The following is a 14,947-nucleotide window of genomic DNA, read 5'->3' as shown; positions in this document are numbered from 1 at the left end:
AGAGGAGGCCGTAGGTAAACAACAGCCCTCGCCTGTGTAATGTAAACTCGAAAGCGAGGATTTGCAGGATGGTCGTTTGGTTGGTGGGCATCAAGAAAATAAAAAAAAAATAAAAACTGAGAGAGAAAGAAGACGAGAAAGACGACGAACGCAGCTCTCTTCCTTCCATAATACTTCTTTCGGTGCAAACAAAATCAAGTATATGGGCGACTCAACCGCAATGCAGAAGAAGAACCCACACTGCACTATAAAAAAGTGAAAAAGAGACAGAACAAAGAAGAAGGGAGTGACTGCGCAAAGGAGAATCTTTGTTGCGCACAAGGCCGAGGAAGCATATTTTTTCTTCATGCATGCGTGCCTTCTTCTTCTTCGGGGCAGAGAGAGAGTGAGTGTGTGTGTGTGGTGGGTACCCGCCCGCGTTTGTGACTCCGTCGTCCACCCGTGGGCGCGAGTGTTGTTTCACTTTCATAGCCGCCCGTTTTTTTTTCTTTGTGGGGACCTCCTTCACGGCTCAGCCCGGTTCACAAGTAATTTCCGGTTGGATTTCACTACAAGGAAGCTCCCTGGCAGCACTCCTGCTTCCTTAGTACTTTTTTTATTTTTATTTTTTATTTTTTTCTGCACTAGGTGGTGGCACCGTTTTTCATCCATAAAGGGCCACTGAGCAAATCGTTTCGTGCAATTATGCATTCTTACATTCTTCTCACTCACTTTTCGAGTGTGAGACACCATTAACCGAAAAGTCGTGTTTTTTTAAAATATATATTTGGTTTTGACTGTGTGTAGAATTTGATTTTTTTTTTCTCTTGGTATGTACTGAAATCTCGCCTCACGTCTTCTGTTGCTCCGAAGGCGCAACGTTGCAGACACTTATTCCTTTTTTGTTTCTTTTTGTCTCTCTCTCACTCTCTTTCGCAGTCGTTCTATTAGATGTACAGTCTAGGTTATGGTGGTGATGATGATGGGACTGCTTGCCGTTGTCTGCCACGAGATGTACAGCCTATTTTAACCTATACACTCTATTCCAACCAATGACCGCTATGTGTGCATGCTCTACCTCTTTCCTAAAAGAAAACACTGATGTCGTAAGAGATATACCATCACTCGAAGCAGGGATCCCAAGCAGCACACACTGTATACCGAAACGTCTAGCGCATAGGGGTACCTAGTAAATCCCTTATCAATACACCCCTCCATTCGCTATACGTACCAGACGAGCACTAGCGGCAACCTTCAAGTGGCCTTATATACCCAAATGCCGTTTGTGTACAGCTCGAAGGTAATAATCGTTTTCAAAGATGCCCAGGTGGTCGAAATTGGGTGTAGGAAAAATCGTCCCCGGAGAAAATGTCCCCCGGAAAAAATGACCCCCGGAGAGATCGTCCCCGCAAGAAAAGTATCAAGAAAAGTAGTTTTCGCGGCGCCTACCCAGCTGTGGGTAGCCCTCTCAACCGCATGATGAACTGTCAAAAACAAGCCTAAACTAACCTAACCTCTGAAAACTAACCTAGGACCCGGTTCTAACCTAGGTTCCCACCGGAGACGATTTCTCCGGGGACGTTTTTTCCGGATCCCGTCGAAATTATCCACAGTCCTATACCCTGCGGCGCGTGCAGCATGTAGTCACAGAAATGTGGCCCTACCCACCTATTATTACTTAATCTTCATTTACCATTTTGTTTTGTTTTACTCTCCTCACTCTTCGAATCCCGCATAGCTATATGTTTCATAATTTAAGTTTCAACGTCAAGGCTAGACTAACCGGTACACATAAAGATCACCGTTGGATTACTCACCACATTGTGATGCGTACCTCACACTAATATAAAGTACACAGCTCTTTCTGTGCCTCTCGCAACATCTGCTGCAGCGGTCGTCCTGTCCTCTTCTGTATATTCGTCTCCTGTATGCGCTGAGCTTCTACACTGTAAAAGAAAATCTGTAATTTTACACACAAGTGACTGCTAACTCTGTTGCCGGCGTATGTGCCGTATATAGTAGTTGTTACAAAGAACTTGTTTGAAGTACACATCGTACAACTCTCATAAGCGAAAAGAGAGCCACTTCGATTAAAGAGATATTAAACTGCGAAAACACACTTCGGAACTCTGCATTGGGCACTCCAAACGGAGTTTGTGCAGTATATATGTTACGGCACATATGCCGGCAAGAGATTTAGCTGTTACTTATGCAGTAAAATTACGGATATTTTTCTTACAGTGTACCACAATCTCCAGAAAGAGTTGTTGTGTGTTGAGCACAGTTTTTCATACCGTCTGCTAGGATGTGTGAACCAATTTCTCATTCCCATAAGTTGACAAGTTGAAATCTTGCTAGGAAGCTAAAGCTCTTTTCTGCGGGAAGCTACCACACACGATCTCGTCTTGAAGCGTTTCTCCAAGATCGAAAAGGCGTTGTAGTCACTATATCAAATGCTGCCACAACAATCTACGAAGCAGACGACAGCTATACTGCAGCAATCTGCGAAGCAGACGACGGCTACCGCAGCAATCTACGAAGCAGACGACACAATTGCGTCTCGTTCCGTCATTAATATAGTTTGCAGAAACCCAGCCGCGTAATCGAGGTCGAAGCGTTCACCATATAAAATTCGGGTAATTTCCAGGGAAAAGGTCGTACGCCTTACATACGACCCTGATTTCTACGTATAATGACGCCCCGTCTGGTAGCGTCGGCGTTGCACGATATGGATTAGGCGCATTGTGTGCCACTAACAATGAGCGATTGCTGCTGTACGTCAACAAGCGTTCGCAGATGCGATTCACTTAGTACTTATATGTATTGTTCATATAGGGCAAGTCTCCAGAGTGAAATCAGGGTGGGTAGCGAGTTTAGCGTGGTTTGCAAGCGAGGTACCGTGCAAACTAAAGTGTAAGGTACATGTGCTGGTTGAGTTGGTTCGAATGACAAAAAGAGAGGCGAATTAAATATAAGGATATGTAGGTACATATTTACATGCGGGGCTATGGATAAGCGGTGTATCTCGCCAGCAGCCACGTGCCGAAAAACGACGATGTGGACACATCGGGCATATACGAGCGCTTGCTTACTTAATCTCTTACTGCATCTCATACCCGGCCGTAAAACGACGAAGAAGTACGTAACAGTATGTACTATGCTAAGCGACCGGCAACAGAAATACAGGAAGACATGGATCGTGCATATAGACTTAGCCTTTGCAAACGATAAATGGAAACTCGTGCACGTCCTATACCAACAGCCAACCATTTCAGTGACCTTAAAGGCCTCTTCATCACATTTTAATGCCAGAACCATCAATAAGGGTACTCTCCAAAGTGTAAAATGTCCATGTGTGCTTTCTACAAAATATTAAGCAAGCGCTCATACCCGGGAACGTAGCCAAAAGGAGGAATTAAGGGAATGTAGCTAAAGCTGTTGTGTGTGCGAGCAAGGAAAACCTCTTACTGTATACCATCGCTTCATGCATAATCGCATACGTACAACAGATGTCGCTGCATTCGCTCAATCCCCGAGTATGCAAATGAACCGAAACCGAAACTGCGCGCATCAGAAGCGCAGGCAGGGCTGCGCTCATTCGACGTCAGAGGGTCACGTGCTTTGAAGGGATGGAGATGATTGGAGTAGTTGCGCTCCTGAGGCGCGCGGTTTCAGCTCACTTGCATAGCGAAATTCGGCGATGGATATTTGAACGTACGTGCTGGCTTCAGGATTTTTGTTTTAATTGAAAAACTTTCAACGAGGACGGTCTCACATTCTGCTATCTCACTTTTGCAAGAAAGTCCCTAATTAAAGAGCTAATTAATGAATTTGGGGTAATTAGTTATCTGGTGGTTATATATACTCTCCTGGGAGGATGTTTGCTATAGGCCGTTTTAATGAAGTGCAAAAACGCCATCTATGCTGCTCTCATAGCTTTTTTTATAAACCATTTATATAAAAACAGTTTCTTTTAAATAGAATATCACTTCCCCTCATAGCAAATGTGCTATGAGCGTGGCAAACATACAGACCTCCCGTAAGGTGTGTATAGGTAAAAGGTTCTTAGCGATTGCTATTGACCCACAGCATGGATACTTGTGTCTGTAGAAAATAGATTTTAAATATTAATTTAAAAAAAAATCAGTTTTAGTGCGCTCGAAACACGTTTTGAACGTGACCAATGCATTACACGGAACATGATGAGGTTTTGAAGTCCTTGGACTGTTGCGCTCGGTCAGTGATGCAGGTGATTGCACAGATGGAGTATTGTTCGTAGTATATTTGATAACAATTAAGACACTACTGAAGAACCTACTTCGTTTATTTGCAATGCCCATGTTACACGGACGCACTCAACCACCGTTGAAGTCAATGGCAGTTGGATCTACGAAAGACCCTTCAACCGAACGGCAGTTCTCTGTCGTGCTTACACGTCCGTTTATCAGTGCGTCGTTGGGTTTAGCTTTTTACCAACCCCCACGTGATATTTGTAGATAAGGTGGTACTATTCGGCTTGTGTTATGGCAACACTTTTCGGGCTTTTTTGTTTCTTTTTTCGTTTTTTGCTCTTCCGTCCAATACAGCCCAATACGGGGACAGATTCAAACGAATTCATGAAGCACTTGTTGGACGCGTTGTTCGTTGCCGCCATCTTGCCAGTTGTGCGGTTCAACTGAGATCGCCTGTCTCAGTTGAAGTCAACTGCCGTTGAACTGGTCGACCATTTGACAACACCCAACTGTAGTAGGGGTCAAATGCCATTGGTCCACGTCTCCCCATTTGTGATATTATGCTGCAAAGACACCAGCGCATCTTCCGTGGTGAACACCCGAACTTCGTCTGGTTCGCAGATCGCGCATCGCTGCTCAAATGCGCAAAATAAAAAGGCAGAAAAAAAAAAGACTCCCATTATTCATAGCAAACTTCAACACGCCAAAGCGTCCCTCGCGGTGATTTAAAGGAGTGACCTTCAGGGGGCGACCTCCAGTGGCAGGAAGGAACATCGCTTATGGCGTCATGGCAAACAGCCCCTGCCTCTCGCCGCTACCGATTATACTTCCACTACTGCATTTGATTTGAGTGCCGTGAATGTGCTTATGATGTGCATTAACGACACCCTGGTCTTTCCAATGCCAACCGTATCGTTGACCTCACGCTGTACAAGGCCCGCTTATTCAGGGAAACCGATTTGAGTAACGCGATTTCAACAAGGGATATCATAATGCGCATCGTCATCAAGTGGCCGATAATAATACCTGCGCCGGGCTGACAGGTGTGCTCGGAAGGTCTGCTCTGTGATGCTGAAACGATGTAGTTGTCAACACATTTACACACGCATCTATTTCTGTAGCGTATGTTTTCGTATGTCTGCCCATATGCATTCGTGCGTATGTTTGCAAAAATGTTCTGGCAGTTCGCGTCGGTTTGCGCGTGCATGTACGCTCATTCCGATCTGTGTAGTTCGAGCAAATTCCGGCCTTCTCAGGAAGAAAGATAACTAAAATAAAATACCGACATCACATCATACTCACAAGTTCACAGTTATTTTGACGATGATTATTGGGGCGCGTTTCGGATACAACAACAACAGCAACAACTCCTCTATTTTTTAAGGTGATGCATGGGGAGCTTCGTCGCCAAGGGTGATATTCCCCCTTGCCCGCCGTAATTTAGTGAAAGTGTATAATGATGAGAGCCTCACTCTAATAGTGCGGCGCATCGACTGTGAGTTCAATGACATTTTGCCGGTGTTTTCTAGTACAATGTATCCCCCGTACTACTAACATAAAGATCCATAAGGCCTCTACATAGCCAGGCTCCAACACAACATGAAGTATTCAGGCTGTCAATGGCATGTACTTCGAAGCAGTCGACGAAATAACATCCTGATTCTTTCGCTGCCTATTGTGTTCATGGAAGCAGAGGATAAACGGACGGGTATAAATCTTGGCCTTGGCGAGGCATCATTTCGCCAATAGCAAGCAATACCATAGCAAGGGAAGTATTACTACCCTTTCCACGACTATCGCTGTGTCGTTCCATCAAATATGCCTTCCATGCTGATCTACAGTGACTCCCTTTAAAAAAAAGCACACTTTCCCACAAACCGGAAAAGGAAGCTATATACAGGGTATATCATGTGTAACAAAGTTTTGAAAAATTTTCAGACGTTTGCAGGCAGAGTGCCTTTCCAGAAACGTCATGTCCCGAAGAAAAAAAACGAAAAGATGAAAGCAAAAGAAGAAGTAAAAAAAAAAAAAACGAAACCGCTTATAGAGTTGACATTGTACTTCTGGGGAACACCATAAGGAGATACCGCTTTTTTCCCCCAGCATTTGGATGTGATTAGTCTCACATGGGTCAAATAGCCTGCACACCTGTGCAGTAGACAGCCTGACCTTCTATTTCGGCGCAACCTTTCGGGTGTTCGCCACTTATCTTTTGTTTATCATAATGATATTAATAGTAGTACCTTTTTGTGTTTACAATTGTATTGACGATGCTTAGGCTTCGTTGTTCATTTGAGCTTCAGTCGAGAAAAGCACGAATCTCATCCGATTTAAAAATTCTATTCTGTCATAATCATTACATCACGATCACCGTTGATCATAACCTGTCAATTACATTCATTTTCGGGAATGCCACCTTTCCACACAAGACCTCTTGACAACCACCCGTGAATTCCAAGGACGATGACGTGACCTTAACAGACACCTAATGCATATCTCCAGACGTAACCTGACGACCATGTTACGGGCTCCAACCTGTCAGTGGCGTCACCGTAGTGGCTCTTAAAATCATGGTGACCCAATGCCTCATCTAGTGAAAAGGAAGTTCCCAGTTCACAACGGGACCAGGAACCAGATACGTTCAGGAAGGGGTCAGTTTCCTGGAGATACGCATCGTACAACATTCCAAAGTACGAAGTTTGCTCCGCTGAGCGCTGCAGATTTGAACGTTCGTCCTCAGCATATAAAATAGCTAATCAGTGAATTCGACGGCACACCTGATCGACAAAAGCGAAATGGTGCTGACAAGCTGGTGGATGACTGCGAAGTAAGACCCTAGACAAGGAGTGCACCTGATGTCTCGGTCTTTATTGTCCTACTCTGACAACGTTATGAATGCAAAGGTCTAACCCAACCTAACCTAACCTGTCCTAACTTAACCCAGAGGAGCCATTGATGTACTTATTGTAGAAACGACTCGTCCATGCAATCCGATGACAAAAATGGCGGGACCCACAGAGCGGAGGTTCGGGGGGGGGGGGGGGCGACCGCCCCTCTGCCCCCACCTTCTGACGCCCCTGTATGAAAGTATTCCCCGATGTTCCATAGTACTAAAGTGTCCGATGCTCGGAGATTATGGCGTGTCTTCGCATCCGTTTTTATATACCAACATGCAAACAAACCATTACAGCGTGGCGCTGGTGTCGCTTCGTTGAGCGCCGTTCAACCAATGAGATGTAGTGGTAGCATTCCTGCAACGCATGCGCAAGGAGACTGATAATCCTGTCGACCTTGAAAAGGCCCCGTTCCTGACTTTCTCTCTCGCCTTTCCGCCATTCACTGGGCTATTTGGTTTCGGTTTTTCTTTTGCATTTTTTTTCCACGTTCCACCAGTGAAGGAGATGCTGGAGACGCTCAACAGGCGGTTTCTGACTGCCGCTATACCTTCGACATTTTCTTCTGCTGTTTCTTTCTTCTTCTTCTTCTTCTTTCTTGCGCCGGCGGGGTGGCATCAAGAAAATAAGTTCCGCCCTCAGGGTGCTGCCGCTTCGACTCTTCTAAGTGGAGTGTTTTCCATGTTATTTTTGGTGATAACTACGGGACTCAATTGTGTTTTTATTGCAGTTTGGCTTTCTCTTTGTTGTTGGTTCGGTGCAGTAAATGTGTTGGAAGAGCGTTCTTATATAGAGAGTCGTCGCAGAGAAAGAGAGAGAGAGAGAGTGGGGAGGGGGGAAGAATAGACGACCCGCGGCTTTCCCTGGCAAGAACGAATTAAAGTGTGCGTTTTACGAGCATAGAGGGGTGTTGCCGCTGTGTCCGAAATATAACGTTGATGCACTTCTTGTGTAGGCTATTCCTTCCTTCTATAATTGGGCTTGATGCGCTTCTTTGCAAAGTGAACAATGTGAAGCTCGCGGAAACATCAATATCATCATCAACAACAAAGGAATGCACATGTCCAAGTGCCCTGATAAATAACTTCATAATTTCACAGGGGATGTCTGGATGATTTTGTAGCAAGCGTCAATGTTCTCGTGTTCTCGCGTCGGAAGAGGCGTTTTTGTGTATGTATAGCAAGTTTTTGCGGTCACCTGGTCACTTGACGACAACAAATGTATATATGTATTCATAACGGTTGCTTTACTTCAGACTCGAAGTTAGCTACGAATACTCACCAGAGCTTGGATAACCCGCTACGGCACCCAACTTGCGTAGCGTGGTTTTGTGCCCCATTTGTTGAAAGGGACCGCATCTTTACAAGCGCGACCCCCAGCCATATCGCTGAATAACGGATGAAGTCCAAATCACTTTGAGGGACATTTTTTTTCACCCAGCAGAGTAGATATGAATTCTTAGTGCACTGCAAATCTTAACACTTTCCTAATGTCTAGAACATCAACTAACGGCTACACACATATATTTTATTTTGCTGTGGGCCGCATCGTACGAATCACTTTCGGGAATATGTTGATAGAGTGGAGAGCTATTGAATGAAAAATTCACCTGCCGCCGTCATTGTAGCTCACCACACTGATAGCAGGCTTCCACTTTGATATCAATACATTATAGGACTTCTGTGGTTCCCCCTGCTTGATGACAATACATACACACACGCACACCATTTGGGGCTAAGTAAGCCGAAGCCCCACACAGAAGACCACGTCTTGTTTTTGTGTGCACCGACTGAGTCTGCGTGTAGAAGGTCTAGAAGACCTTGTTCGAACAGTGGATTGATTTTGTCATCGCCACCATCGTCATCGTCAGTTCTGGCAACTTTCAACCAGTGAGGCGTCTACGTTCCCTTTTCTCCGATCAGCAACTGATGGGCCTCTGATGTGTGTTTTCCCCCTTTCTTACTAATTAGTAGAAATGTACTCTTGCCGTATCACAAAACGATGTTCTGTGGTACCCGTGGCTTCGCCGCTTTGCTTCGCTGGCTCCTGCTCGCGTTGCTCGGAGGAGGTATACGTATGCGCGCTGTTGTGGTAACTCTATTTTGAGACACAATATTGCCCCACCTGAGGAAAACAACAGGGCTCCCTTTTCTTAACGTAGGCAGCATGTCCCTGTGTTTGGGGTGAAGACAAAGAGGACGAACAAAACAAACGTACAACGCAGTACAACACTCAGACCACATATGAAGCTTTATTTCAGAAGTGGAAGGGGAAAATGTGGGACAGAGCTTCATTGCAGGTTCCAGTCTTGTCCTGCCGTTGTGAGTTTGTTTGTTCATCCTCCCTCCTTCATCCCAAACGCAGGGATATGCTGCCTTGAAGTTTACACCAGCTCGCTTACTTTGTTTATGCTCCCTTTTCTACACGCTTCTTCAAAGCGGTCTGAACATTCTACAGCCCTTGGTGGCACACTATTGTCTGTTTGCGGGTGACGAAACAATGTTAATCATGCCGACTGCGGGAAACTCATTTGGTGTTTTAACAGCACGTCCATGTTCTCATGGCGTTGAAAGGAAGGTATCGAGAAGTAAAAAAAAAGCTTCAACAGTGAGTAAAGTTTGAGCCAGGCACCGTCTCATATATTTTAGATAAAACACAACGAATCGGCCAAGCAGATGGACCTCACCGAAAGTAAGCTCCCATTGTTGTATCGTCTGGCACTGTCTGATGATGAGGGTTGCGTAAGTCTGAAGGTAAACCTAGCGGGCATGCTGTCTTGAACTAGTGTTTGTGTATTATTCCTTCATTCTATGGCGCCAACTGAAGAGCGACGTAACAAAAGGCCATTCTCGATGCCACATCTGAGGCCAATGCCATCCATCTATGCATACATCTACCTACATCACCTACCTAGTGGAATACATCTACCTATGTATTCCACTTCTTGAAATAATGACCAGAGCGTCCAGTGTTGGCATTTTCATCTCTCCTTAATTCCTGCTGGAGCTTATCCACCATGAAGCCGAAGCACTTGTCCCACTCAACCAGTTTTTCGAGCACGGCGCCCGCCGACTAACAGTTAGCAGACGACCCAGATGCAAGACGCCGCCGCTAGGAGGCAGCGCGGCCGCTTCTCCAGTTTCTTGCAGACGAGTTTTACAATCCTCTTCGCCTGCAGCTACACAGGCTGTGCAGGACGCCGTAATGACAGCAGCAATGGCTAGTCAACAGTGGGAAAAGGTCAAAATGACTAAAAGGGAGAAGAGAAAAATGAGAAAGCAGTAGAGGAAAGAGAGAGGGCGGGTCAGAGGAAAAAGATGGCTGCCCTCGGGCGTCTCGTGGATGAAAAGGAAAGTTGCGACACAAGTGAAGAAAAAAGAAAAGATACGGGGGCTCTAGCAAAAGTTATCGTTTTCTTTTCCCCCTTGTTCAGTTTTTCAAGACGGTCTCTAATGGTTGTTCTTATCACTGCGGTCTACTATTTTTCTGTGTTTTCGTTGGAGATCTGTAGGGCCGTTTTGACAGGGCGATCCACGTCCAAAATAAATAAGTTGCGGCTTCTCGTGGATTTGACATGGCTTATGACAAATGAGTCTTCTGGAAACTGAGCGTTTCAATTCGCCTTGACACAGAAATGCACGAGCTTCGGTTCGCGGGTATGTAATTATAAATTTCATAAATTACAGCAACTGCAACAACAACCAATACAAATAGTGAAGATAAGTGAGAAAATTTGCCATTTAATTTGTGGTCCACTATCCAAGGGCATGCTGGCTAGTGTGAGATACCAAATGACAGGGTGAATAATGCTAATAGATTCAACTCCCTGGCACGACATATGGAGCCTTCATGGCCAGATAATGTCCGTGCAGAAAAGCCATAAAAGTCACAATGTGAGCCCAGCTCTACTAGAGAGCGTAAAGGAAAATCGTCAGGCGCATAGTGATAAATAATACAGACATAGAGGGGGGAAAACTTATATCCCCTTTTTGATTTCGTGCTAGCGCCACGAAGCAACTGTGGCGTACAGGCGTGGACATATATAGAGAGAGGACAGCAGGAAGGGGGGAGGAGACAGGGGAGGTAGTACGCGTCCTGGGCCGACTTGAGGAGGGACGGCGCCGACATTCGTCCGGAAAGTCTGCCGGAAAACCCAGGGAAAACCTCTGACAGCACAGCACAGTTATATAGGATTCGAACCCACCACCTCCCAGTATTGAGCATGACCTTGGAGCTACACCAACGTGCGGATTTCCTGACATATTTCGTGACGTCTCTCTCTGACATCTCAAAGCGCGCAAACATGTCACACCTTGTTCGATGACGAGAAAAAGGTAATCACCATCTTGCCTGCGTATAGGCTAAGTATATGCCATTTTATATTCAAGTGTCAATGTTTGTGTATCAACGTGTCATATGGTACCATTTCCTGACGACGATCAGTTGTTTGCCTATCCCAGGCAGCAGAACATCTTGATCCAATATTGGCAATACTGGTCCAATATTGGTCCAACCATAGTAAACAGTATAAAACCATATAGTAAACAGTATAAAACTGCTGCACGCCGATCACGTACCATGCATTTATTTCCGTGGTTGAACGAATATTGATTTCAAATTGCCCAAGCGATGGCGGCTTGTATCCAAGCAGCACAACATCTTGGCCCGATATTGGACCAATAATGGCAACATTGACAATATTGGCCCAATATTAGCAATACTGGCCCAATATTGGTCCAATCTTGGTGCAATATTGGACCGACATTGGCATTATTGGTCCAATATTGGCCCAAGATGTTGTGCTGCTGGGGTACAAGCCGCCATCGCTGGGGCAATTTGAAATAAATACTCGTTCAACGACGGAAATAAATGCATGGTACGTGATCGCCGTGCAGCAGTTTTATGCGGTGTACTATATGGGTTTGGGTTTATATGGTGACCATGGAGCCATCTTTTGAATTTTTCAATCAATTTCACCTTATGGCACACAGAGGCCGTACCGTCGCGATGGTTGAAATGCGCACGCAAAGACTCCAAGGAGACGAAAATATGACACAACATCCCAGTGTACCGATTAACGGTGAACCAGTACAAAAAACTTTGGAACGCTTTTGAGTCAAGCTCGCCCCAGTCGACAGATTTCCGAACAAAATTGAATTTTCTCGCTAAATTCTCCGACGCTGATATGACACATTTATCGTCCAGTGCAATATTTTCTAAAAGGAGCATGTTTACGCACCGTAGTCGTTGGCACAATATGTGTGGCACACTGTCAGAGAAAAATAGAAATAAAATAAAGGAGTAACTTTAGTCATTTGGGGGACTCGAAGTATTGTCACGAACCATTGCGCCAAAGTATGTGCGAAGTAATTGCAATCCGGGGCACTAGAAGCTATATAATTGTTCCCCAACTTGCTCCCGTTTTATTTTTTTTTTTTTTTCCGAGTGCAGTTAAATTATCCGTTATTACAATACGAGAAAGTGTCTACGTGGAACTTTTCCATACCGATTTCTTACTCAGACTCAGGCGGCCCAATGATCTACAAGCAGTCTACGCAGTCTACGATAAAAGCTTCTCTTCTCGAAAACACGCTCGGAGAAAATTGCGCGCACGAACTTTTATAAGTCGCGCTCCTTGCGAAGCTTTTATAATCCTCTTTTATAGAAAGCCGGAGGGATTTATTTAGCCGAGATGCAACTGAGATTAAACGACTCTTCCTCGCCAGGTCTCAGTCAGGGAATCAAAGTGTACGTGCTTTCCCGAATGCGATAAAACAGGTCCTTCCAGCTTTCTTGGGCTCAGCACGGTCAAGGTTCTGTATTGGAAGCGGGGAAAACTGGTTAACCTCAACCGTATAGATTATTCAGTTTCTATGTAACGATTCACTTTGAACAGGCACGAAAATGCACCGGGGGTACACCGATTGCCAAGATTCTGAACGTTACGCCTGTCACTTTGATTCTTTCGAGTGAAATCCCTTTGTAGTCTTGAAATGCGGTGACCTAATTTCGCTACCCGAAGAGAAGTTTGAAGGATGTGGCTGTGTTTGCTCGGGTGCCAGTCGGGCCAGTAGATGTTGGATACTCCGCCACGTATTTACTTGCCGTTTGCGTCATAATCACAATCTTGTTATAATTTCTGTGCGTATATCTGTCGGGGTACAGGAACGTTACCATATAAACCTGCTTGCGCGTACGAGACGCAGAAAGAATTAACATGTACAATGTGACAGCCTGACACAAAACCCACGTGAATCACAAATGCCTAAGTAGCACCTCTTTAATCCCATCCGCCCGTCCATTGATCCGGGGCATATAGCCCTTTGGCAGTGTGCCACACCTAGAAAAAGTAGAAAACGAAGAAATTGCCAATGAGAGTTGAATTCAGGACTCCAGTGTGTGTTTGCTATCACAGTAACTTTTTACAACAATGTGCAAAAGGGGTGCTTTTCTATTTTTTTTTAAATTGCGCAGGCTAAACTGAAAATCAGAGTTGTGCCTAACTCGTTACAAGTAACTCGTTACTTGGTAACGGTTACTCTTTTTGGTAACGAAGTAACGATTCAGTTACTTTTTAAAAAAATGTAATAGTAACGGAATCAGTTACAAAAATTGGTAACTCGTTACTGACGTTACTCGTTCCTTTTCTTGAGCACGGGGAGCACATTTCGGCATTCCGTGTGGCGCAATGCCTGCAAATTTGACCTGCGTGACGTGTGACTCGAAGTATTATTGCAGTCCCTCACTGGATGTGTTGTTGTCCTTTCTCTTGTTTCCGTAATCTCTGACCATCACTCCTTCCCAAGAATGGCCACCAATTGTGCTATGGCTACAAAAAACGCGTTTCGACTTTTCTTATCTTTGCTAAGCTTCTGAGCGCTCTAAATTATGACGCAGCCCCTCGTCTGTTTTGGGGAACCGTTGGTGATCTGTAGCACGAAAACCAGTGTTTCTTTCTTGTTTTTTCGTAATCTCCGATCACCCTCACTTCGGAAACAAGGGAGAAGGTCCAGGCAAACTGATATAGATTCATGGTAACGGGCCGAGAGACACGGAATACGAAGGACGGACGACAAATTTCGAGTATCAGCTCCTCCTGAAGTGCAATTCCTCATTAATAAAGAGTTGAAGGCAAGTGACGGCGTGTTTGTTGGCTCCTTTAAATATGCTGCGGTAACGTAAAAGTAACTCGTTACCTGTGAGTAACGAGAACTCGTTACTTTTGTGTGTTGGTAACGAGTAACGTATTTAGTTACTTTTTTCTGAAGTAACGGGTAACGGTATTTAGTTCCTTTTTTTCGGTAACGGGCACAAGTCTGCTGAAAATATGTAATAAAAGCGTTGAAAACTGTGTATGCAAAACACCCATCTGAAACAGTGTCTCAAATAGAATACACCACCCTGAAGTGGAGTTTAGTATCGAATATGCCTTTCGAAACGATCCTTTCTGTATATAGAATACATCAACAAGAACTGTATTGCCTGTCTTCCCTTGGCGGGACCACTGTCATGTTTTTCGGTCTCTCTACCTGGTGCACGAAACGAACAGAAGCAGTTCGCTCGGCTCGTTGCGGAAATTAACTGTGGATTTACCGGTGCCGCTTAGCATTCGGTGGGCCATCCACCGGGACGCAGGGTGCCATAGAGCCATCAATGCTGGTCTTCGTGTACACCTTCGACGTGGAGCAGGAGCCTGTACCGAATGCTCAACTCTAAAAACAGAGCTGTACCGCATAGCACGCTCCTAGCCAACCCATCATCCTGAATGACAACGTTCCTCCCCCTTGATTTGATGAAAACGGGGGGCGTACGCCATTTTTGTGACAATTATGAACTGCATAA

General features: G+C 45.0%; 1 protein-coding gene across 4 annotated transcripts in view; it reads right to left on the bottom strand.

Annotated features, from left to right (window-relative positions):
* LOC135401300 (p53 and DNA damage-regulated protein 1-like) overlaps positions 1-14,947 on the bottom strand; it is a 189,210-nt gene that overhangs the window by 76,579 nt on the left and 97,684 nt on the right. For 2 of the 4 annotated variants that reach the window (XM_064633614.1, XM_064633616.1), the window contains one exon: positions 1,797-1,925. The exons of the other annotated variants lie outside the window; for them this stretch is intronic. The gene's annotated coding sequence lies outside the window, so the exon portion shown is untranslated. The remainder of the gene's footprint in view (positions 1-1,796; positions 1,926-14,947) is intronic. 4 annotated transcript variants of the gene reach the window in all.

Source organism: Ornithodoros turicata, chromosome 7 (assembly GCF_037126465.1).
Source record: "Ornithodoros turicata isolate Travis chromosome 7, ASM3712646v1, whole genome shotgun sequence".
Lineage (NCBI taxonomy): Eukaryota > Metazoa > Arthropoda > Arachnida > Ixodida > Argasidae > Ornithodoros > Ornithodoros turicata.
This window is presented reverse-complemented; position numbering and strand designations above follow the sequence as displayed.